Source organism: Oryza glaberrima, chromosome 4, assembly GCF_000147395.1.
Source record: "Oryza glaberrima chromosome 4, OglaRS2, whole genome shotgun sequence".
Classification (NCBI taxonomy): domain Eukaryota; kingdom Viridiplantae; phylum Streptophyta; class Magnoliopsida; order Poales; family Poaceae; genus Oryza; species Oryza glaberrima.
Genome location: NC_068329.1, coordinates 1,938,814 through 1,961,813, shown reverse-complemented (window position 1 = coordinate 1,961,813; position 23,000 = coordinate 1,938,814). Strand labels below are relative to the sequence as shown.

Sequence of the window (23,000 nt, the reverse complement as noted above, 5' to 3'; positions counted from 1 at the left end):
CCCACTTATGTTTACTATACAAATTGAGCACTCGTCTAACCTTGCATTCGGGAGGCCGTTGTAGTAGAGGTAGTAGCTACGAGTGAACTGTGGGCTATCTATAGGAACTACCCATGTGTGTGTGTTTGATTAATTATAGGATGAATAATTCCCTATGTGTGTGTTCTGTGAGGGGACTAAAGGTTCCACCTCACATTATGTCGTCTAAGTCTGTCCAATACAATAATAAAGTACGCCTCGATGGAATGGTTGTTCGTCGCCACGACATAAGTTAAGACGTGGGCCCGCCATCTAACGGCTCTAGGACTTAAGCTTAGGGTGGATTCACACTTATCGTGCTCATGCAATGTAAGACAACAGTCAATATAAAAGCCTCGTACCACTCATCATGTAGAGTGTGGTAGTGCTTTGGCTGGCACAAAACAAACTAGAGTGTTCATATCATATGGGTAAAACTGTAAGAACTCTGTAGAGTCTAAAACTAATCGATTAGCCATGCTCACGGTTATGAGCGACATAGTGTTATGATGTGGGTATACTATTATGTTTTACAAATGTTTGTGAACTTGTTTTATGTACTTGAAATGATGAATTTTGCCTGGTATGGGCTGAAATGGATATATTTTGCTTGCTGCCATGGAGGGAACAAGAATGATATTACGATGTTATAATATATGATACCATGCTATGCTAATTATGTTTTACTCTTTGCAAATGTTTTCCTTAAATAGGTTGCAAAATATTTACGAAATAAAACATGGATACATGTAATTGTTTGAAAATATATAGTCGATCGGTACAATTTTAAAATTGTATATAAATTTACATTGATCAAGGTCGGTGTGTCTCAGAAGTGGCAACATGCTACTGAGATTTATTTCTATGGTCTCAGCTATGTGAGGCATTATTTGTGATGCTCACTAGCTAGATCGAAGAGCTACTGCATGCCTAGAGAAAACAATGGTGCCTCATCATGGTTACTGCCAGTATCTTGGACGTCGTTGGTTGAAGCCAAAGTAGAGTTGACGATGGGTCACGGTCAGGCAATGGAGCACCATGGTTGAGGATATCCATTACATCCCACATAGTAGGTCGACGATCCTTCTCAGAAGAAGAGCACCATAGCCCCAAGACGATGACACGCTCCATCTCTATGTTGTCAAAACCACCTTCAGTAGCTAATAACCTTTTATCTGCAGACTCGACTACAAAATTGCCGCCGCCTTCATACAGATCCCAGATATGCTCCCTGGAATTGCCTGTGCATGCGATTTCCAGCAGAAGGATACCAAAGCTGTACACGTCTGAGCTACGGTTGAACCTAACCTTTCCATCTTTTATGCACTGTGGATCTATATACCCTACTGTGCCTACAGCAGTTGTTAGCAGCGTTGCACTGTCCATGTTCGCGATCCTTGACAAACCAAAATCAGCAAGCTTGGCGTTAAAACTTTTGTCCAGAAGTATGTTTCCTGGCTTGATATCCCTGTGCAGGATGTAAGGCTTGCAGTCGTGATGTAGGTACAGTAGAGCCGAGCCAATCTCCTTGACTATTTTGTACCTGAATATTCTTAATTAGTTATTTAGTTAACGGTTTATTTTAACCAACATTATATTGTGTATATCCAGTTTTATTTATTTAGCAGTTTTTCAAACGCTAGCAACATCCAAATTAATATCCACATGGTTTGATATATGCATGATTACCTCGTAGGCCATGGCAGTACCGCTACTGCGTCGCTGTTGTGCAAGTGGTTGTTGAGGTTGCCATTATTCACTAATTCGTAGACAAGGAAGAGCTCCATGTTCCTCTTCTTCGACCAACAGCTGCACATGAAACAGAGAATGTTCCGGCTGTGTCCGCGGCAGCACCAACCAAAAAACTTGACGAGATTCTTATGCTTGGCTTCGCTGATGGTGCTGACTTCGGCGAAGAAATCCTTGTGATTCTCTCCGCTTGGCTCCCTGAATATTTTCTTCACAGCAACTTCTCGGTCTAGCCGCTTTAGGAATCCGCTGTACACCACCCACCACCCCAAAGGCACCCTCTCCGAGCTTGCGATTCTCAGAAAAATTGTCAGTCGCGGTGGCCAAATCGTTGTATCCGAACCGTCTGGCCCCGCCTGTGCCCTTCTCGAAGGTGTTTCGTATCCTTTTCTGCTTCAAACAAGAGAGCAAAAACCACAGCACTAACGCCAATCCAAAAGCTCCTCCGACCATCGATCCTACAAGAAGCCATGCCCTAGTGTGTCTCTCTGCACTGACTGCATGCACATGAAACACATTGAAAAATTAATAGCAGTATATGCTTCAATCAAGAGAAAAAAATTGAAAGAAAAAACTGAAAAAAATTTGACAAAATTTCAAACCAACAGCCAGGCTTCACGGGATGAGATTATTCCATTCCTGAGCAATGCGAATACAAATTAAAAGGAAGTGTTGGTTTTTTTGGGGGCGGAGGTTTGAGGGAAACAGTGCAAGGTTAACTGTAAAATGTAAATGAGGTGATACTAGACCTGATTGGAAAAGTTCTGGTTGGAAAACGAATGATTTTTTAGTTATAAGAAATGAACTTCTTATGTTTTAGGCTAAAAATGAACTTTTGTTCATTTAACATACTGTACTATGGTATCTACAATGCCTTGATATGCTTATCAACTGAGCTATGCTAGGTGGGTACTCTGTGGTGGAACCTGTCCACCAAGATTTAAATTCTAAACTTAATAAGGACGCTCATATCTAAGACTAATTATTATTTATGTGGTACAGTTAGACACATGTGGTGGCTTTGTTAGTCTTAAGATATACCGGTCTAGTTCTGGAGATACTATTTGAGGTATTGTAGTTTAAAAAAAAATATTTTGACATGTTTAAATATATGTCTCATATTATTCATTAGAGCAGCTCCAATGTGAACCTAAAATCGATATCAACGAAAAAAAAGAACCTTGCACAAGGTGGGGAGTGAATGATTTGTGTTTGATGAAATAGTGACTTCAAAAGAGAGGTCGAACACATACCATAAAAAAATATTTGTTGCAAAAGAATTACAGTGATAACCGAAGAAGAGACTTGAGTTTTAAAGTTGGAGATTTTGTCTATCGGAAGGTTATGCCACTCAAAAGGAGTTCAAAGATTTCAAACGAAAGGAAAATTAGCACCTCGATATATTGGACCATATCACTACTAGAGAAACCATCCTTGGTCGGTCGACCAAATTCCACAATACTCCCGGTTGCAATAAAAACCGGGACTAAAAATCCTTTTTAGTCCCGGTTCATAAGCGCAACGGGACTATCTGATCTTTAGTCCCAGTTGATAACATATCATCTTTAGTCCCGGGTTCACATGTTGTCAGGGGCTATCAGGCTCCCTGGGATCTTTAGTCTCGGTTGGTGTTACCAACCGGGACTAAAGTTAGCTTCCTATATATATATATATGTCTTCTTCCACCTCCAGCCCGAGCTAAGCTTCAAAATTTCTTCTTGAGGTGAGGTGCTGCCAAAATTTTTTGTGAATTTATTTTAGTGATAATATACAAATTGAAGGTGTCTAAAAGGTTAGCAACTTCATCCTCCAATTGTTTTTGCTTAGCATATTACATTTGGAGATATGTTTTGTATATATTATTGCCTCTAAAACTTTGACGGAAGTTGATGAGAGAGAATATTAGTGTAGGGAAGAAAGAATATAGAAATTTTGTTTATTTACAGTTTTATAAAAAGTTTTTATAAAAGAGTTGAGAAGGAAAAAATCTTGAAAATTAAACTAAAAGAATAGAAAACAAACTAAATTGAAAATTAAAGTACAACACAATAAATATTTGTTTACAACTTCAAAAATAATTAAAACAAGAATAATATGTGGGATTATTTTATAATTATTGTATGAATAATTATATATAATTATTGTATGATTGTTTAATTTGTTTGACTTTCGTTGATTATTTTTACAATTTTTGTGCATTTCATGTAGATGGATCGGCAATTGATGTACGCGGACCGATGGTCGAAAGTGCTTATTGACGGCGTGCATTATTTTTTGAGAGTGGCCGATGCTAACAAGCGTAAGGGTTTTATCTGTTGTGCATGCAATAAGTGCAAAAACCAGAAGGAGTATTCTGCATTAAGAACTATTCATTTCTACTTATTTGAGTCGAGGTTCATGCCTAGCTATAATTGTTGAACATCGCACGGAGAGCTAAGGGTTGAAATGGAAGAAGATGAAGTGGAAGACGAGAACATTCCGGACTAGGCTCAGTACGATGGATTTGAAGGAAATAGAACGGGCGAGGTGGAAGGGGATGTTGAAGATAACGACGCTGCGGATGATCTTGGTCAGATGTTGCAACGCAGAGAAGGAAAGTATGTTTAAATGCTTGAATATCATCAAGGTACCGTCTAGATACTCCTTGAATATAAAGCGAATAATAACCACGAAGGAGAAGAAGTTCACAAACCTAAAGTTTCATGACTGTCATGTGCTGATGACACAGCTGCTTCCTGTTATAATTTGAGGTATCCTTCCTGACAATGTCTGCTCAACAATAACAAACCTATGTGCTTTCATGAACGCAATTTCTCAGAAGATCATCAATCCGGATAGATTACAAGCCCTTCAAAATGATGTGGTGCAATGTCTTGTCAGCTTTAAGTTGATCTTTCCACCTTGATTTTTCAATATAATAACACATCTGCTTTGTCACCTTGTCTAAGAGATCGGTATTCTCGGGCCTGTGTACCTACACAACAGGTTTTCTTTCGAGAGGTACATGGGTGTTCTAAAGAAGTACGTTTGTAACCGTTCTCGTCTTGAGGCAAGCATCGTCAAGTGGTATGGAATAGAGGAGGTCATTGAATTCTGCGTAGAATTTATTGAAGACCTTCGTCCAATCGGGGTGCCCGAATCCCGCCATGAAGGGAGACTACGGGGAAGGGGACTCTGTAATACCCCGTATATTAAAAATATATATCTTTAGGTTTTTAGTTTGGGTTGACTTGTTAAAATAAAGATGCTAATAGAAATAAATAAAAGAAAAATATCTTTAGAAGTGGGTCAACATGAGAAGGCTCATAAACCAAGCCCATTAGTTCTCCTCTAAAACCTAGATAGAGGGGAACCGAATCCTACCTCCCCTCATGGTGCTGCCACCCCTCTCCCTGGCCGGCGCCTCCTTCCTCCCGTTCCTCCTCTGTTCGCATCTTTCCCCTCTACAGCAAATTGCTCTCCCTAGATCTCCATCTTCATAGCTTAGATCAAGAAGCAAAGTGGAAAAAGGGAACGAGGAGGAGGAGAGGAGTAGAAGGAGGAGTTAGATCGAAGTCTCCCCTATTGTCTCCTCGGAAGTTCTCTAAAGAAACCCTAGGTGAGGCTTTTCCCCTTCTCATATCAGTTGTTCTAGGATCGTTTTAGTGGTTTAATTCGTGGTTAGGCAAGGCTAGAGGAGGAGTTTGGGTGGTTGCGGTTCGGTTTGTTGCAGTTCAGCATGTGGGCAGATTTGCAGTGCTTTAGGTTTTCGATGTTTCGGGCTCTAAATGTTATTTTCTGCAAAAGTGTATAACTAGGAAGTTGTAGATAATGTTTGGATCCATCTTCTGACCAAAGGGTGTGATTTTACCTCAAGTGGTTTAGGCGATATGAATTTTTGAGTATAACTGTTGTTTTTATGTCATAATCTGGATAGTAGTAGATTGAACTGTTTTTGGACAGGCTAAACAGTAGAATCAGCCAGGCCGCCTATAGACAAAGTTGTAGAGGTTTTTCTTAGCTTTCCATATTGGTAAAGTACACCCTGATTGGGCAAGTAGAACTCTAGTTATGGTTGTTTTAGTGTGGACAGTCTGAAATTCTGGACAGATTCTGAAGCCTGCTTTCAAGCGCAAATTAGACAATTTAAATGGCAGAATAAAAATATGCTTTCTACATCAAAGTTGTAGGTATTGTTCTTTAGATTTTCAAAATGTATATATTTTCAGTAATAGCTTTTTTATTTTGTAATATATAATGGTTTGAAGCAGTAGTATTGTTTATAGTGCAAGCGGCGTTTCTTGTTATTGCGTTTTGACGGGATGGGGCAGTAGGTTCACCTTTTCGATTGTTTTATATGCATGTTTGAATGTTTTTGCTGAGGTTTTGTTTGTGGTTAGGTGGTGGTCCTTCAGATCGTGTATCATACCAACCCTTCATTGGAGGCAAGTGCATGACGAACTATTTGTGTGTTTCATGGATTGTTTATTCTATATCTATGTATTTCCGATATACTTCTATGTGACATGAGACCTCTTATATTCATATTGTTGTTCATGCTATTTAGGTTTCATGTTTATCCTATGTTTACGACGTTATTCTTGTTTCAATATTCCGGATTTTGGTTCTTTGTTTCCAGTTTCAATTATTCATGTTCCATGCGATTCATGGATGTGCTATCTGTATTCATGTTCCTGTGGATAAGCGCTGATCACGCTTACTCGGCTTTGCCGGCAAATGCTAGGATGTATTCACTACTGTCCGGGATGGAAACTACTATTTCAATTCATGCCTGCCCGAGATGGGAACTACTAATTTCTTCGACTTGGTGTTTGAAAATGCGTTTCTTATTAAAGAAAGAACTCTTTCTGTTCATGCTTTATTGCCAATGATGTGTATATGTGTTTTCCAGTTCCATATTGTACTTGCTGAGTATTTTTATACTCACTCTTGTGTTTTATTTGGTTTTAGGTACACATTGAGATTGGCATGCATGGACGGGATAGTAGCACCCTTTTATACACATCTATCTGCACACTATCAAACTATATTACCTAGGTCCATAATGACACTTAAACTATATCATGGTCCGGTCTTGTAATAATCTTTTAGTTTCTTTCCATGGATTATATGGATGGATAGCGCCATGGAAATGATTCCATTATTAGTTTAATCTATAATAGCCTATCGTGGATGTCCGTATTTACAGTGGAGACTCTTTCAAAAATTTTAATGAATTTAGGACTTAGTGGTTTCTGTACCGTAGTGTGTAGCATTCTAGGTAAGAGAATACCTGGGGTGTTACAGACTCTTGGAAGAAAAGCAATAATGACCATAGACAACGATGTATTGCCATCACCGCCGATGTATTGCCCTAATTGTTGTATAGACGATATAAATTGTTTTGGATGTATTGAAGATCCATATCTTTCAATTGTTATATGGGCATATGTTAATTATATATGATTGTTAGAATTTCAAACAATTATAAATCTTGCATATGTTAATTATATATGATTATTAGAATTTAAAACAATTTTAAATCTTGCATATGTTATCTATATATAATTATTAGAATTTAAAACAATTTTAAATCTTGGATATGTTAATTATATATCATCCACATAATTTATTAAAAAATTTAATCTATTTTAAATGTATTGTTATTAATTTTGTGATTTTATTTCATTTTAATGCATTATTTACTATTCTGTTAAACCTATATGTAATGAAATTAAATAGGCCCGGTGTATATCTTTATTCCTGTTTGTTAAACCTAGCTGGTTTAAAAATAATTTGGAAATAGCGGGAAAAGACCTTTATCCACGGTTGGTGGCTAGAACCGGGACTAACGATATCTTTAGTCCGGACTAAAGATATCGTTAGTCCCGGTTCTAGCCACCAATCGGGACATAAGATCGCGGGGTATATATAGGTCCAAGGCGACATCGTCTTCTCCACCAACACTTAGACGATTTTCTTCTTCTCGATCTCGGCTTCAACTCTGGGGCAACCTCGCGTCGTCACCACCACAGTCGTCATCGTCGCTGCCGTCGCCACCGACGCCGCCGCCGCCGCATCTCGGCTCCTAGAAGGTGAGCCTTCTGGATCCCCTCTCTCTCTTGCCTCTCCGCGGCGCGCGTCGTCGTCGTCTTTACCGCCGCCAATGCCGCCTCTACCTCCAATTATGCCAACGCCGCCGCCGCACGACGGAGCCGCCTCCTCCTCCGCCTCTGTCACAACGCTACCCGATCTGTCATCGCCGTGCGCGCCGCACGCCGACGTCGCCTCCACCTCCAGCTGCAGTGCCGCATGCCACCGCCGCCTCCACCTCCGGCAGTGCTTCCGCCGCCATGCACCAATACCACCGCTGCACCCGTCGCCGCGCCGCCATTGCCGCCACTGTCTGCCGCCGCAGCCGCCGCCGCCGCACCACTGCCGCCGCCACTGCTGCCGCCGTCGCCCATGCTGCCTTGAACGAACGAGAACGAGAATGTTTCGTTAACTGGAAAGAAAGCACGCTACAAGCCCAAGCTCAAGAAGCACACCAAAGAATCGACAACGTACCGCGGAAACCACGAGGCCCGTCACCTGTGATGGCGCTCGACATATCGGAATCATCACCAGAGGCCCAACATCCGGGCAGAGTGAAGATGGCAAGGTGTGAATCCTGACGCCGCAGTTGCGGTGGTGAAGAGCGATCTCATCGTCCATAGGTAGTGGAAAGCGAAGATGGGGCGAGGGTTTTGGGAGTACGGCTCCGATAGCTTCCACCGGAGGAGAACCAGGTCGCCGTGCGCTACGCGCTCATCTCCGCATCCACCGTCGCCGCCGTGCTGCCTTAGGCCACAACGCCACCGATCCGCATCCGCCTCGGGTCACCGTGGGAAAAAGAAGAAAGAAAAAAGAAGAATAAAGAAAGGGAAGGGAGAAGAAAATGTAACACTAACCCGCATGATGAGTCAGCTGGTTGGACTAGGTCAAAGCACCATGTCAACGAAACCACCATCCGAAACCGCCGAGGGAGTCAAATTGCACCGGTTTTAATAGTTGAGGGGTACAGATATCCGGTATTGCGGTTTCGGGGTACGAATCAGATTCGGCCACTAATTAAGGGACTCCAAATGAACTTTTTCCTAATTAAAATCCTCCCGCATTTCTGGCCCACTCCTCCTCTCTTTCCTCGCACTAGCCCATTCCCCTGTGGAATAAGTCCATTTTGACTCCCTTAAAAATGACCCGAATCTAATACATGACCCTAAATCGCAAAACCGGATATCTCGACCCCCAAACTATTGAAACCAGTGCAATTTGACTTCCTTGGTGGTTTTGAAGGGCGGTTTCGCTGACATGGCGCTGACGTGGTGTTGTTGACCTAGTCTGTGGGGTTGACGTGACGCTTATGTGGCATTTGAATTAAAAAACATAAACGTGGGACCCGTTTGTCATTCACACACATAAAAAAATGTGGGACCCACCGACATGTGGGCCCCACATGTCATCCTCTCTGAGTCTTTCTTCTTCCTCCCTTCTCTCTTTCTCTTCTCTCCCCTTCGGCCGGCCGCGGGGAGCACGGCTGGAGCGGCGGCTCCGACGGAGCTCGAGGCCGGGTGCCGCACATGCCCAGTCATCGGCGAGAGGCTGAGCACCGTCGCGGCTGCTATGCCTCATCATCTCCATCGAAGCGGCCGTTCATGGGGTTACTACGGCGGGTCCCTCTGATGATGCGGGGGCTCACAAGCGGGACTGCTTCGACGGAGCCGGATGGAGTCACGGCAGTGGGAAGCGGCAGCGGTGATGAGACTGCGTTGGATGGCGACGAGAACGAACACCATGAGGTGCTCAAGAACCCGATGTCGACTCGCTTTGATGAGTTGTCCAGAACTGCTCCCTGTTCTTGGTCATTTTCTTCACGATTGAATGTTCACCTGTTCGTGGCCATCTTCTTGATTCGTCTGACGATGAGTTTTTCAGCGTTCTGAGCCACGGATGCGAACGCGACGCCGGTCTCCACCTATCGAGACTCCTGCTCCGAGCACATCGTCGTCAGTGCTCCCGGGCTACCTCCACCCCCACCACCTCGAGGAAGAGGACAAGGTGGACAACGAAAGGGAGGAGGAGATGCATTGTGGCGGATGGGAGGACGACGACGCTGCTGCTCCCCAAGCACCAGCCGCCGCAGCTCCGGCCGTCGCCCGCGCGCCGCCACCACCGCTCAACGCCCGTCCTTCGGGAGTCGCCTGCCCGCTGCCGCAGAATCGCAGATAGCCAAAGGGGAACAGAAAGGGGAGACAGGGAGAGAGATAAAGAGAGATAAGGGAGAGAGAGAGAGAGAGGGGAGAAAGAAGGAAGAAGACAGAGGATGATATGTGGGTCCCACATTTTTCTTTTGTGTAATTGATAAATGGGTCCTATATATTTTTTTTTAATTCTAATACCACTTAAACGCCACGATAACACTACGTGTAAAGAAGACCCGGTCAATACCGCCCACGTAGTCGCCACGTCAGCAAAACCACCCTCCGAAACCGCATAGGGAGATAAATTGCACCGATTTCAATAGTTCAGGGGTCGAGATATCCGGTTTTATGGTTTAGGGTAATGGGTTAGATTCGAGTGACTTTTAAGGGAGTAAAAGTGAACTTATTCCTTCCCGTGTCCCTCCTACTCTCTCCGCTCTACTCGGCACGGCCCAAGCTGCACGCGCCCCGCGCCAGCGCAGTCCGTAGCTGCTCTCTAGCGGTCATCTCCTACCTCCAGATTGGAGTCCAGGCCGCACACGGCACCGCCAGGAATGCTTATTGGGATCGGGGGATTAGCCAGTTAGGGATATGACGATGGATTGCCGCCTTCTCTCCCTCGACGGCGGCCTCCTCTCGTCTCATCCCGCTCTCCTAGGAAACGCTGCCTCCCCTCCCTAGACAGTGGCTTCCTCTTCCTCGACAGTGGCGTCGTCACGTGTGGCGACAACGGGACCGGTTCTGGAGTGAGGGCGGTGATAGATGCTTCTTGGTGATGGCAGCAACGTGGAGCCAGCCAACGCGAAGGTGGTTTCTATTTACACCCAAATTTGGCACCTATCGATGAAATAGAGGAAAATTGCCAAAGTTTGGAAAGTGACGGGTTTCCTTCACATGGCCGGTCAGACCACAGGTGTGTGGGCGGTCTGACCGGCTAGTAGGGCCGGGCTGACCGCAGGTATGTGGGCGGTCAGATCGTCAGGGTCCGAGTCCAAGTCTGTTTTCGTCGGGTCTCGGGTTTCCTTTCTCAGGAAGGCATGCTTCGTGTTTTCTTTAGTTTCTATCCCGAGTTGGACATGGAGAAGGGCCTATAGAGGGCAAGACCAACCCCTATTTAAGGGACAAGGCCGGTTCATTGTAAAACCCCCGAATATAATCTAATTGAATCATTCTTTTGCTATGTTTTCTATTTTACCCTAGTTTTGGTCCATCTTTGTCAGTTTGCGCCGTAAACCGTCCGCCGCCGCTGCGAGAGTGCGACACCTCTTTATAGGTTTGTCCTGAAAACCTTTCGTTTTGCCCACGAGACGGGTAGTTATCCTCACATCGATCTAAATCGGCCTAGAGGCTGATTTTGATCTCTAAATCGGCTCCGCTAGCCGGTTTAGCTTTGCTTTTTGCAAACCCATCTTGATTTGGCCGTTTGGCTAGATCGAGGTGGTTGGCGACTCCATATCACCGCAAGGCGTTTAGGTGCTGCGATCGTGCTTGTCGATTTGTCTAAAAAGTTGCCAACACGATTTTTGGCGACTCCGCTGGGGAACGATCTAATCGGCCATATCACGGCCGAATTTCGTTTAATCTAGTTGTCTCGTCGAATCAGTTTGTTTCGGCCAAACGGCCGAAATTAATCTACACCTTAATTGTTATAGCCGCTGCACTGTTCTTATCGTTGGATTAATCTATTCGGTCGTCATCAAATTCGTATAAGCACTTGCCGTGTGTATCGAAGATCATTATCAGGAAGCAGCAGCCGGCTTAGCAACGTTTCCTTTTTGTTTCACACATCAACAGAAAAAAGAAGAAGAAGAGATCAGGCTGTCAAAGCCGATCTGCTACTGCCCACATACCGAAAATCAGGCTATTAGAGCCGATTTACCTAGAAATAAGACAAAACCAAATCGGTTTCTGTTATTGTGCATTAGGCAACAGTTACCGAGAAAAAAGATCGAAGCCGATTCATATTGTTTCGGCTGTTATTGTGAGACATCGATTTTCTGAATTTTTGCCCACACACGAGACAGAAACAGTTCTGTTCTTGCTGCACGCTGTTACCGAAAAAAAAAAAGAAAAAAAATCAAAGCCGATTGACATTCGGCTGTTCGATAAAAAAAAAAGAAATATCAAAACTGATTCACTGTATCGGTTATTCCCGTGAAGCTTCAAATTCTCCAATTTTTTGCTAAATACAGTAGCATACAAGGAAAATTCCAAGACCGTATATTAATTTATTCAGTCAAATATTTCGGCTATGAGCTATATGTCCGGATTTAATCAAGGAATTTCTTCATCAACTATGACGAGCGGGAACGGGTTCAACAATATGGCTACACAATACATTAGGACCGATCAAAGCGTCATGAGAGGAAACGTCCCGCTACCTCAAGTTGTAATTTCACCGAAGGTAACCTCCGATTCGCCCAACCCGTCCTTTGCTAATAATCGTTGTGTAGATGCATATGCTACCTCTAGTTTTGCTCCTATACAATATGCTTATAATGCTATGGGGATCAACGGGTGTTTGTACGGCCGATTACACAGGAATTGGCTACATGCAAAATCTAGCAAACGGTATGACTGGTCATGGCACCGGTCTAACCGCATCCTATGCTGGTCAGTCCATGCCCACCATGGCCGGTCAGACCGTGTGCTACGCCGGTCAGACCGTGCCTACCATAGCCGGTCAGACTGTGCTCTATCATGGCCAGATCGCGCCTCCTGTGGCCGGTCTGACCGGTTCTCTGTAAATTTCTCTAGGTTTTCATACCACGACTAGCAGTACTGATTTTAATTATTATTCATCACCTGTTAATACTGTTAGTCATGCTACTCCACATATCCCTAATGTCTACAACGATACTAATAGGGGATATCCTCCCGATACTAGGCAAGGCCAATATAATCATATTGTGCCACAAACACAACCTATTAGGCCACCAAATCCACCACTAAATCAACATAGGCCTGATAATATGGAGGAAATAATTAGTGGGATTTTTAGGGATAAATTCGGGATTGAAGTTGGGAATCGTGCTAAGGTTTACCAAAAGCCGTATCCTAATTATTATGATAATGTGCCATATCCTCGTGGTTATAGAGTTCCCGAATTTACCAAATTTAGTGCTGAGGATAGTAGGACCACATGGGAGCATGTAGGTCAATTTTTAGCGCAATGTGGTGAGGCTAATAGTGATACTTTTAAATTGCGCTTGTTTTCTTTATCTTTGTCTGATACTGCTTTTACATGGTTTACTTCTTTACCGGCAAATTCAATTTTTACCTGGGCTCAATTAGAACAAAAAATTCATGATTATTTTCACACTAATGAAACTGAGCTTAGGTTGTCTGATTTAACATCGGTTAGGCATAAATACAATGAATCTGTTGCTGATTATATTAAAAGGTTTAGAGATGTTAAAAACCGATGTTTTAATTTGAAAATAACTGACAAAGATTTGGCCAACATTGCATATGATGGATTGCTTGATTCTATTAAAGAGAGATTGAATGGCCAAATATTTCTTGATGTTGATCATGTGTTGCATGAAGCTCTGGCTCAGGAAAGCCGAGTGGATGACAATAGCTTAAATGCTAGTTTAGATGATAGTGCAATATCATGTATAGCCGAACCAAGCGATGGTTCGGATTGTGTTAATAATTTGTGCAATGATGCCATAATGATTATAGCCGAACCAAGTGTTGGTTCGGATTGTCTTACTAGCTTGGATGATAATGCAACAACCATTATAGCCGAACCAAGTGCTGGTTCGGATTGTGTTACTAGTTTAGACAACGATGGAATAGCCGAACCAAGTGGTGGTTTGGATTGTGTTGCTTGCTTAGACAATAGCACCATTGAAAATATAGCCGAACTAAATGGCAGTTTGGATTGCATCACAAACGAAAATAAAATAGCATTATCACCTAAGACCGAATCACAAATCGGTCATGTGGATGTTGGAAAAGATAATGACAATGTCTTGCGGGGTAGTAGTGAAATAGGATTCAAAGAAGCTATGCGTACATATCAAAGGCCGTATCCTGAACATATAGATTCGGTCCCATACCCGCAAGGATTTGAGGTTGCCCAACTTCACGAAATTCACAGGTGAGGATGCTAGAACAACAATGGAGCATATCGGCCAATTTATTTATCAATGTGGTAAGGCCGATAGTAATGATTTGCTTAAGTTAAAGTTGTTTCCTCTTTCTTTGTCAAACTTTGCATCTACATGGTATAGTTTACTTGCTCCTAGTTCAATTTCTACATGGTCACAAATGGAGCATGAGTTTCATGATTATTTCAAAGATGCAAGCTTGATGGAGCAAAGACCGATTGATAATTCATCGGTTACCTGTGATACTATTTCGGTTACACCTATTGCTAAGACCGGAATTGTTAGCAATCATCTCCCTGTTAGTTCTATTGATGTTGACAAAAAGAAAGGGAAAAGTGTTATTATTGGGGATCCTCGGCCCGAGAATAGGATAAAAAATGCGAAGGCCGAAGATCATAAAGTTGCAAAGGATGAGTCATCTAGTTTCCGAAAGACCAAAAAGCCGAAGCTCACTTTTGAGATGCTTATGGCTAAGTACAAGAACGGATTAACCGGTCAACGATTTGACAATCAAACTAATGATTCAAAAAGACCAAGATCATCTCGTAGGAAGAGATTTGGTCAAACACCAAAGCAATCAGAGTCATCAACTATACCAACTCCATACAAACCTCCGGTTGTGATGCCATGGTATCCATATTCAATGTCACTATATGGTTATCCTTTTATGTATTATATGCCATGGATGCCTCAACCACCTATGCCGTATTAGCAAGGATGGAAGGAATCACCTAGGACAGTGCCAAATCATTCATCTAACTCAAAACAAGACCGTTTCCCATAAAAGAATCGGTCCGGTGGATCAAAGGTGAAAAAGGTGAAGAAGGTGTGAGTGAGGAAAGAAGCCAAAGCTCTGGAGGTCATTGTTATCAAGGAGAAGTCTGAGGATGTTCATGTACCTACTGGAGATGCAGTGGAAATCATGCAAGCAAAGGAGATCGAAGCCGACGCAGTTACTGTCAACATCGGCGGCCTGACCAAAATAGCTGGCCGGTCTAACCGCCAGACTACGGTCGGTCTGACCAACTCTCCTGGCCGGTCTGACCGACGGCTTGTGACCGGTCTGACCGGGCCTAGAGGCCGGTCTGACCGGGGGCATTGGAGAAGAGTGGGAAAATGGAGAGCAACACAGGAGCTTCCACTTTGACCAAAAATATGAAGAATCATTGCTTAGCTCCTGGAAAACAACCACAGCCGAAGTGGATACCTTCTGGCTTATCTCGCTCTCAAAAGAGGAGGCTACAGCGTCTTCGGGCCATAGGTCAAAAAGAAAAGGAGGCCGAAGATGTGGAGAACAAGAAATGCAATAATTTAGAGCCTCGAACAGCACCTAGGCAAGTGTGGAGACCCAAAGAGGTAAAAGTTAAGAGACCGGTGATTTCCCATAGTAGAGATAAATCCAATTTGATGAGAGAAGAATCATCGGTCATTAGAGATAAGTCTCTTTCACATCATGCTATGGATGTTGGTGCGGTGTTCGTCTTGCCTTTGAAATCGTGCAGTCGAGAAAGCCAATTTTGCTCGAGGGGCAAGACATTAATATGCTCATGAGGAAACCAAGAGAAGATGAACGGCGATGGATACAATACCACATCTTTGAGCCGCCGTTTGTTGGATGCTAAGGCAAGGTATGAGTTTATTGTGTTCATCATCATATTATATGCCTATGCCATGTTAGAACATTGCTTACTATCTAGCACATGTGTGTTTTTGCTTATCGAATTGATATTATACATACATGTTGCAAATGCCAGTCCTAAGTAGTGGAATTGGTAGGTTGGCATATAATTTGTTTGAAGTATGATTTGGCTCATGAGTCTTTGATATTTATTTAAAGCCAAATTGTATGTGTTTTTATGGATCACCATATAAGATATAGATTTCATATTTATTGCACCATGAAAGACTTTCTTATTAGTAATTCGGCTATTGTCAATGGTCAATGTGATGATTTGTTCTAGAGTTGTTTGATTTAGTAACATTGGCATTTTTAATATTTTGCATACATGCTCAAGCCGATTACTTACATTTGTAGTTTATTGGAATCTATGCATGTGACACATGATTTTGGTGATTCATTATTGATCATACTTCAATTGGCTAAGTGTTTTGATGCCATAATGATTAGTGTTTCAAAAGCCATTTGAATTAGTATTCATCTAGACATGTTAGTTGGATGTTATAGTTTTTTATATGTCTAGAGAGAAGGAATTTTGGTCCAATGATTTGATACACCAAGCATCTGGCTATTATGTGAAGAAAAATTATATACTAAAGGCCGATGCTTGATTTCAAAAGTTTGGATGAAATTGGTAAAGTCATAGACCAGGGGCGGTCTGACTGGCATTGCACGGCCGGTCTGACCAGTGGTACCGGCGGTCTGACCGGCTCTGCATGGCCGGTCTGACCGGGTAGACAGGGCGGTGTGACAGGCATTGCGTGGCTGGTCTGACCGATCCTGGGCAGAGAGCTGGGGGGCACGTTACGGTTGATTAAAAGGCCGAATTAATTGTGAATTAGGACATTTGTGCCCATGAGTTAGAAATAGCTTGGAGAATTCCTTTGATTAGATATTTGAAAGATCCTATGCTTAAGGTTGATCGGAAGATTCGGCGGCAAGCGTTCAAATATTATATCGCCGAAAAATAGATGGAGTATTGTTGAAGTACTTAGATAATGATCTAAAGTTGCTAGGAGAGAAGTTCATGAAGGGATTTGTGGAATTCATCAATCGGCCCGTAAGATAAATTGGTTGCTTAGGAGAGTAGGGTTTCATTGGCCGACAATAATTGATGATTGTTTCAAATACTATAGAGGGAGTGAAGCTTGTTAACGGATCAGCAATGTTCAATTAGCGCCTACCGCTGTGTTGAATCCTATCATTAAACTATGGCCGTTCTGATGTTGGGCTTTGGATTTCATTGGTCAAATTTATCCTTCGTCATCAAAATGGCATTGGTTCGTGCTAGTTGCAATGGATTACTTCACTAAGTGGGCCGAAGCCGTGCCGCTCGAGAATATTACTTGTACGGAGGTAATTGACTTTATTTTGAAGCATATTGTTCATAGATCCGGTATTCCTCAAACGTTAAAGGAGCTTCTTTTATGTCCAAGGAAGTGGGAAGTTTTGCCGAATCTTATGATATTAAGTTGTTAAGTTCTTCTCTTTACTACGTTCAGGCTAATGGATAAGCCGAGTCGAGTAATAAAACATTGTTGAAATTGCTGTTTTGCCAGTTGAGGTAAATCTTGGCTCTCTTCGGTATTTCAAGCAAGTCGACTTATCGGTTAAAGATTACAAGACCTTGATGGGAAGCAATTTTGAAAACGTCATCGACAAGCGTTTGAAGATTTTGAAGGAGATGAAGACACTTCAAGACGGTGTTTTTAGAGAGCAATTAATAGGAAATGCTTGAAGAAATACTTCCCGAGCATTTGGTAAGATGCTTAGGAAGTTTCTATGGCCGGTAATTGAATTATCTCCCTGAGATAACATGTTCTATGCTTTTAGGTTCACGTATGTTCACCAAAAAGGCAGGGGGCATGTGTTTACACCTAAATTTGGCACCTATAGACGAAATAGGAGAAAATTGCCAAAGTTTGGAAAGTGACGGGTTTCCTTCACAGGGTCAGTCAGACCACAGGTGTGTGGGCAGTCTGACCGGCTAGTAGGGCCGGTCTGACCGCAGGTATGTGGGCGGTCAGACCGTCAGGGTCCGAGTCCGAGTCTGTTTTCATTAGGTCTCGGGTTTCCTTGCTCAGGAGGGCATGTTTCGTGTTTTCTTTAGTTTCTATCCCGAGTTAGACGTGGAGAAGGGCCTGTAGAGGGCAAGACCAACCCCTATTTAAGGGACAAGGCCAGTTCATTGTAAAACCCCCGAATATAATCTACTTGAATCGTTCTTTTGCTATGTTTTCTATTTTACCCTAGTTTTAGTCCATCTTTGTCGGTTTGCGCCGTAAACCGTCCGCCGCCGCTGCGAGAGTGGGACACCTTTTTGTAGGTTTGTCCTGAAAACCTTCCGTTTTGCCCACGAGACGGGTAGTTATCCTCACATCGGTCTAAATCGGCCTAGAGGCTGATTTTGATCTCTAAATCGGCTCCGCTAGCCGGTTTAGTTTTGCTTTTTGCAAAACCCATCTTGATTTGGCCGTTTGGCTAGATCGAGGTGGTTGGCGACTCCATATCACCACAAGACGTTTAGGTGCTGTGATCGTGCTTGTCGACTTGTCAAAAAAGTTGTCAACAGTTTCTCCTCGTCGTCCTCGACAACCGCCTGATCCGGCCAATACAAGCTTGGTACAGCCAGAGTTAGCCAACATGAGCTTAGGGGTGGGCTGATCTAGCTAGCTGATGTGACCCGCTCACCAGCGGGCAGCGGCTGCATCCACCCAACGCTCGGGACGGCGACGGCTATTTCCTCCCTACACCCGGTGTGGCGTTGACTATTTCTCCTTCGTGAGAAATGGTCTCTTCACGGCAACCTCCTCTGCATCATCTCGCCAGCAAAAAGTGAGTTGCAAGATTCATAATCGTCTTTTTGCAATCATCGATTTGCATTTAGATTAATCCCCTGGCTCAAAGCATCATCTAACTGACTCAAAGCATCAAGCCGGCTCGATGCTATTTCTTTTTTGTTTACTGGGAACCCACATATGTGAACCGGCACCGATGCTCAGCACCATAACTGCTTCTAATTAGGTGACGATTGTGTGGGTTTTTCAACCGGCACCTAATAGGGTTTTTTTACTAGTGGAGAAAAGATGAGAAAAGTTACTGGAACTAGGAAGATAGCCTGCGCGAGCGCGGACATGTATCATAGGATGCATCACTTAGATAAACTTTTAACCTATTTGTTAGCTTTATACCATATAATATTTAATCGTCCTTTAAGCAATTTTCTATAATCTTTTTCATCATCTAAAATAAGACAAATTTAGTATATTTAGAAAACATATCTACAAATTAAATGTAATTTAAAAGGTAGGTGTTTCTTTAGGGGATAACTTTTTTCTATCAAATCTTAAAAATACTTTAATTGCTATCAAAAGTGTTTTATTTGTTCCATCTAGCTAGCGATTCTTTTATTTGGTTTATATTGATGCAGTTTAATTATTACATACATATGAATAAGACATAGATGATATACATGTATCCTAGGTCTCGTTTCCCTATGATATCTGTGATCTATTGTATTTTTTAAAAAGAAAAAACCTAATCAACTTGACCCTAAAAAATTAAATTTAATAGTAAGAAATATAACTTCTAAATCGATTATGTACTGTAACCTTAGTATGTTGCTTATATTTGCAATAATATGTGGAGAAATTCATAATACTGTGGCGTATGATAGAGAAAAAAAAATAATCTAAGCACTTAATTAAAAAATTGATGCGATGCAAGAAAAATCATTAATATCTAAGACAAAAGAATGAAAAAAAATAAGTTATAAGATTTTCACCAATTAGTTCAATTAATGTAGTTCATATTGGCATTTATTTTTCTATTTTTTGTTTTATTTTATACAACTCAACACAAATGCGCGGGCATGTATCGTAGGTTGGGTTTGAGAAGCTTATAAGGATAGAATATCACTGGAGAAAATCTACCACACTTTAAAAGTACGATACATTCACAATTTTTTTGTTAGTATTGCTTATATAATTTTAACCTATTAGTTACCTTTATATCATATCATATTCAAATAATTTCTATAAGCAATTATTTATAATCTTCTTCATCATCTGAATAGAAGGTAGACTTATTTTGTTTAGAAAACATGCCTACTAAATTAAATGTAAAGTAAGCAAGGTGCTTTTTTTTGTTTTTTAATTGGATTATTGATGTTAGCTAGGTTGCCCATTATTTATTAACAGATGTATTGGGTACAACATGAGGCTACACTACATTCATGGGTTTGTAATATGATTGCATAGTTTGAGAGACAATCCATCTGTGAGCATTTCATTTAGAGTGTGTGCGAGGCTCCACATAGGCTATTATGAATACGATTGGATGGTTAAATATAATTGTGTAATAATTATTTTTAGAATGCGATGTATCATAAATACATAGTTGTATAATATATATAGGAGGAGGACCCGTAAGATATAATATGATATAATAGTAAAGCAAATAGCCAACATGGTCTTGAATTGTTGATTTGATTAAAAAAACTAAAGCTGCTCAAGTGTATCTTAAATTAAACGTGTAGATCGTCTAAAATAATTGCTTATTTACAACGCCAAGATCACTCCTATTGTAAATCCCTAGCGCTTGCACGTTCATACCTAAATCAGTCTCCATGAGAAATAGATCTAATAATTTATAATTTATGATGATAAATTACGATGTACATGTATATCGTGTATTTAGAAAAAAAATCAGGATCTGGATGCATGCATCAATCGAGCACACGGAGGCCATATATAATTATGCTGCCTAATGTCAATGATAAATCAAGCAAACAAATAAATAAACGTTGCAGCTACCAGATGTAATAGTCCACGTACATGGATGTGGGTCCGGGATAGAAGGGTGATGGGGGATTTAGTTTTGATCCAATGGTCAATAGTACTGGGTCCACCACTTTAAATGAAATTTAAAAATTGACGGTTTGATATTTTTCTTAAAATTTTCTTTAAATTATTAGAGCACTATGTGGCGGTTTAGGAGCGTTTGTAGGAGTCCACGTGACGGCTTAAGAGTGTTTATAGGGAATTTAATGGACTTTTAGTATGTAATAGATAGATGATGAATAAATAAAAATCAAACATATAATTTAGAAGTTATGGCTGTTTGAAATTTATTATCATAAAATTTTATCTCAAACTGCTATACGTACGAAGAAGGGAGAAAAGGGGAGTGAAGCAGAGGTTAGAGATGGGTTGGATTTATTACTATTCGGCAAGCAAATTAATCAGCGTATAGTATACACGCAGAGATCACATGTACGTATGCATAGGAATCTGAATATCAAAAGCGAATAGTGAATTAATTAATCATCAGGGCTTCCACATATCTTGCAAGGAGGCTAGGACGAGCAGGAGAAGGGTGTCCACTATACAGGTTGATCGATCGATCGATCAGAGATCAACATGTTGATCGATCACCCTGCCTGCACGGGAACCCGGGTCATAGCGGTTCCAGAGGCGCTTGTTCACGCACAGCTAGCTGGTTTGTTTTAATCCCAACCAAATTAACGGCTTGGAATATAGGCCCACCGAGTTAAATGAAAATTAAGTGATGGATTTTATTAATGCCACATGTCAGCTTGAGAGCGTTTTTAGAGCGCCATGTGACGGCATAAGAGCGTTTGTAGGAAGTTTAATGGACTTTTAGTATATAATAAAGTTAGATAGATTATCAAAAACTTCAGTCATACGAAAGGTAGTAGAGAGTAAAAAAAAGGATTAAAGATATCGCAAAGGGAAAACAGAAGAGAAAAAAAAAGAATTAACGACGTAAAAGATAAGAAAAGCATAAGCGTTGAAGAACATGTATGGCAATTAACATGGTCACGTACCTTGGTGTACCAGAACAAGAGTCGAGTTGAATGACCATAACATTATCTGGTTTTGCTCCGTGCCACGGGCGATGGCTGCAGAAAACCCCACGGCCACCTGCGGCGGGAGCAACGACTTGACCGGATCTGGCAGTTGTGCACTCACCTGATAATCGTGGTCCGCAGACCTTGGATGGCCGGTGAGCCACAGTGAGGCGACCAGCGTCTGCGTTGTGCCGTTGAATTCGATGTGCGCTGTCATTGTGCCGTTCAGACTGAAGTAGGGCAAGATTGTGGTGTTGAAGGAACTGACGACGGAGTTGATGTCGATGCCAATGTGGTCGATGCTTCTCTCGGGGTCGGGGTCGAAAGTGTTGTTGTATGTGTCGAACTCGACGGCGATGAACCGGTCCGAACCGAAGGCGGTGATCGTCCCGTCATTGATGAGTCCAAGGTTGCCGCCGAACGAGTTGGCCGGCAGCCTAGATGGGTAACTGGCCAGGAAGAAAGCCAGGCCATCCGCTCTGGTATAGTGTTCGATGGGGCTGATTGCAAAGGTGAACCTCGTGGAGAAGCTGGCCACCTCGTCACTGCCGGTGGTGTTGTCGTATAGCTGCACCGGGTGAGCATACGACATCCGGCCGCTGGACCTGCTGGCGGTGAGGTCGACCAGCCCATCTTTCGGCTTGGTCGCGTCGCCCTCCAACATGAGGTCATCTAGGCTGTAGGTGGATGGATCGGAGAAATTGAAGTTGAAGGACACAGGTGGCGTTGCTGCTGCTTCTTCAGCCATGAGGCGTGAAGCATCAAGCTCAACCGGCATGGAGAGGAGTAGGAGGTAGCCGGCGTGGAGAAGCTGCGACATTGTTACAGCTAGCAAACATGAAACGAGTTATGACTTGGCTTGCTAGTGTGATTTGTGAGATCTAATTAAGCCAACCAGCCGGGGGTTGTATATATAATGATCATCATCCTAGCTAGCGAGCTTGGATTGGTTGACTAGTAAGAGCATCTCCAAGTCTCCTACTTGACTCTCTAAAAGCTAAAATTTGGCCAATACTTAAAAAAAAAAGTACCGAACTCCAAAAGACTCCATCGGCAGGATGGCAAAAGGGAGCTAGCCTCCCCCACTGGTCAAAGATGGGTCCCACCACCTCTTCCATCCCTCCATCTGGTTCATCCCCTCCCCCTCTCTCTCTCCACCGGCCACTCACCAGCAAGCGTTGACACCGACTGTGGCACATCAAGCGGCAGCGATAGCGCTGATGGCCGAGGAAGGAGTGACGGTAGTGGTAGCGTAGCAAGGGGATGACGGGCGATGATGGCGGAGCAAGTCGCAGCTTCGAGCGGCGACCTCGAGCACATAGGCCCGGGGTGAATCGGAGGGCACA

General features: G+C 42.6%; 1 pseudogene; it reads right to left on the bottom strand.

Annotated features, from left to right (window-relative positions):
* Nucleotides 1-937: 937 nt before the first annotated feature.
* LOC127770167 (L-type lectin-domain containing receptor kinase IX.1-like) lies at nt 938-22,474 on the bottom strand (annotated as a pseudogene).
* Nucleotides 22,475-23,000: the final 526 nt, after the last annotated feature.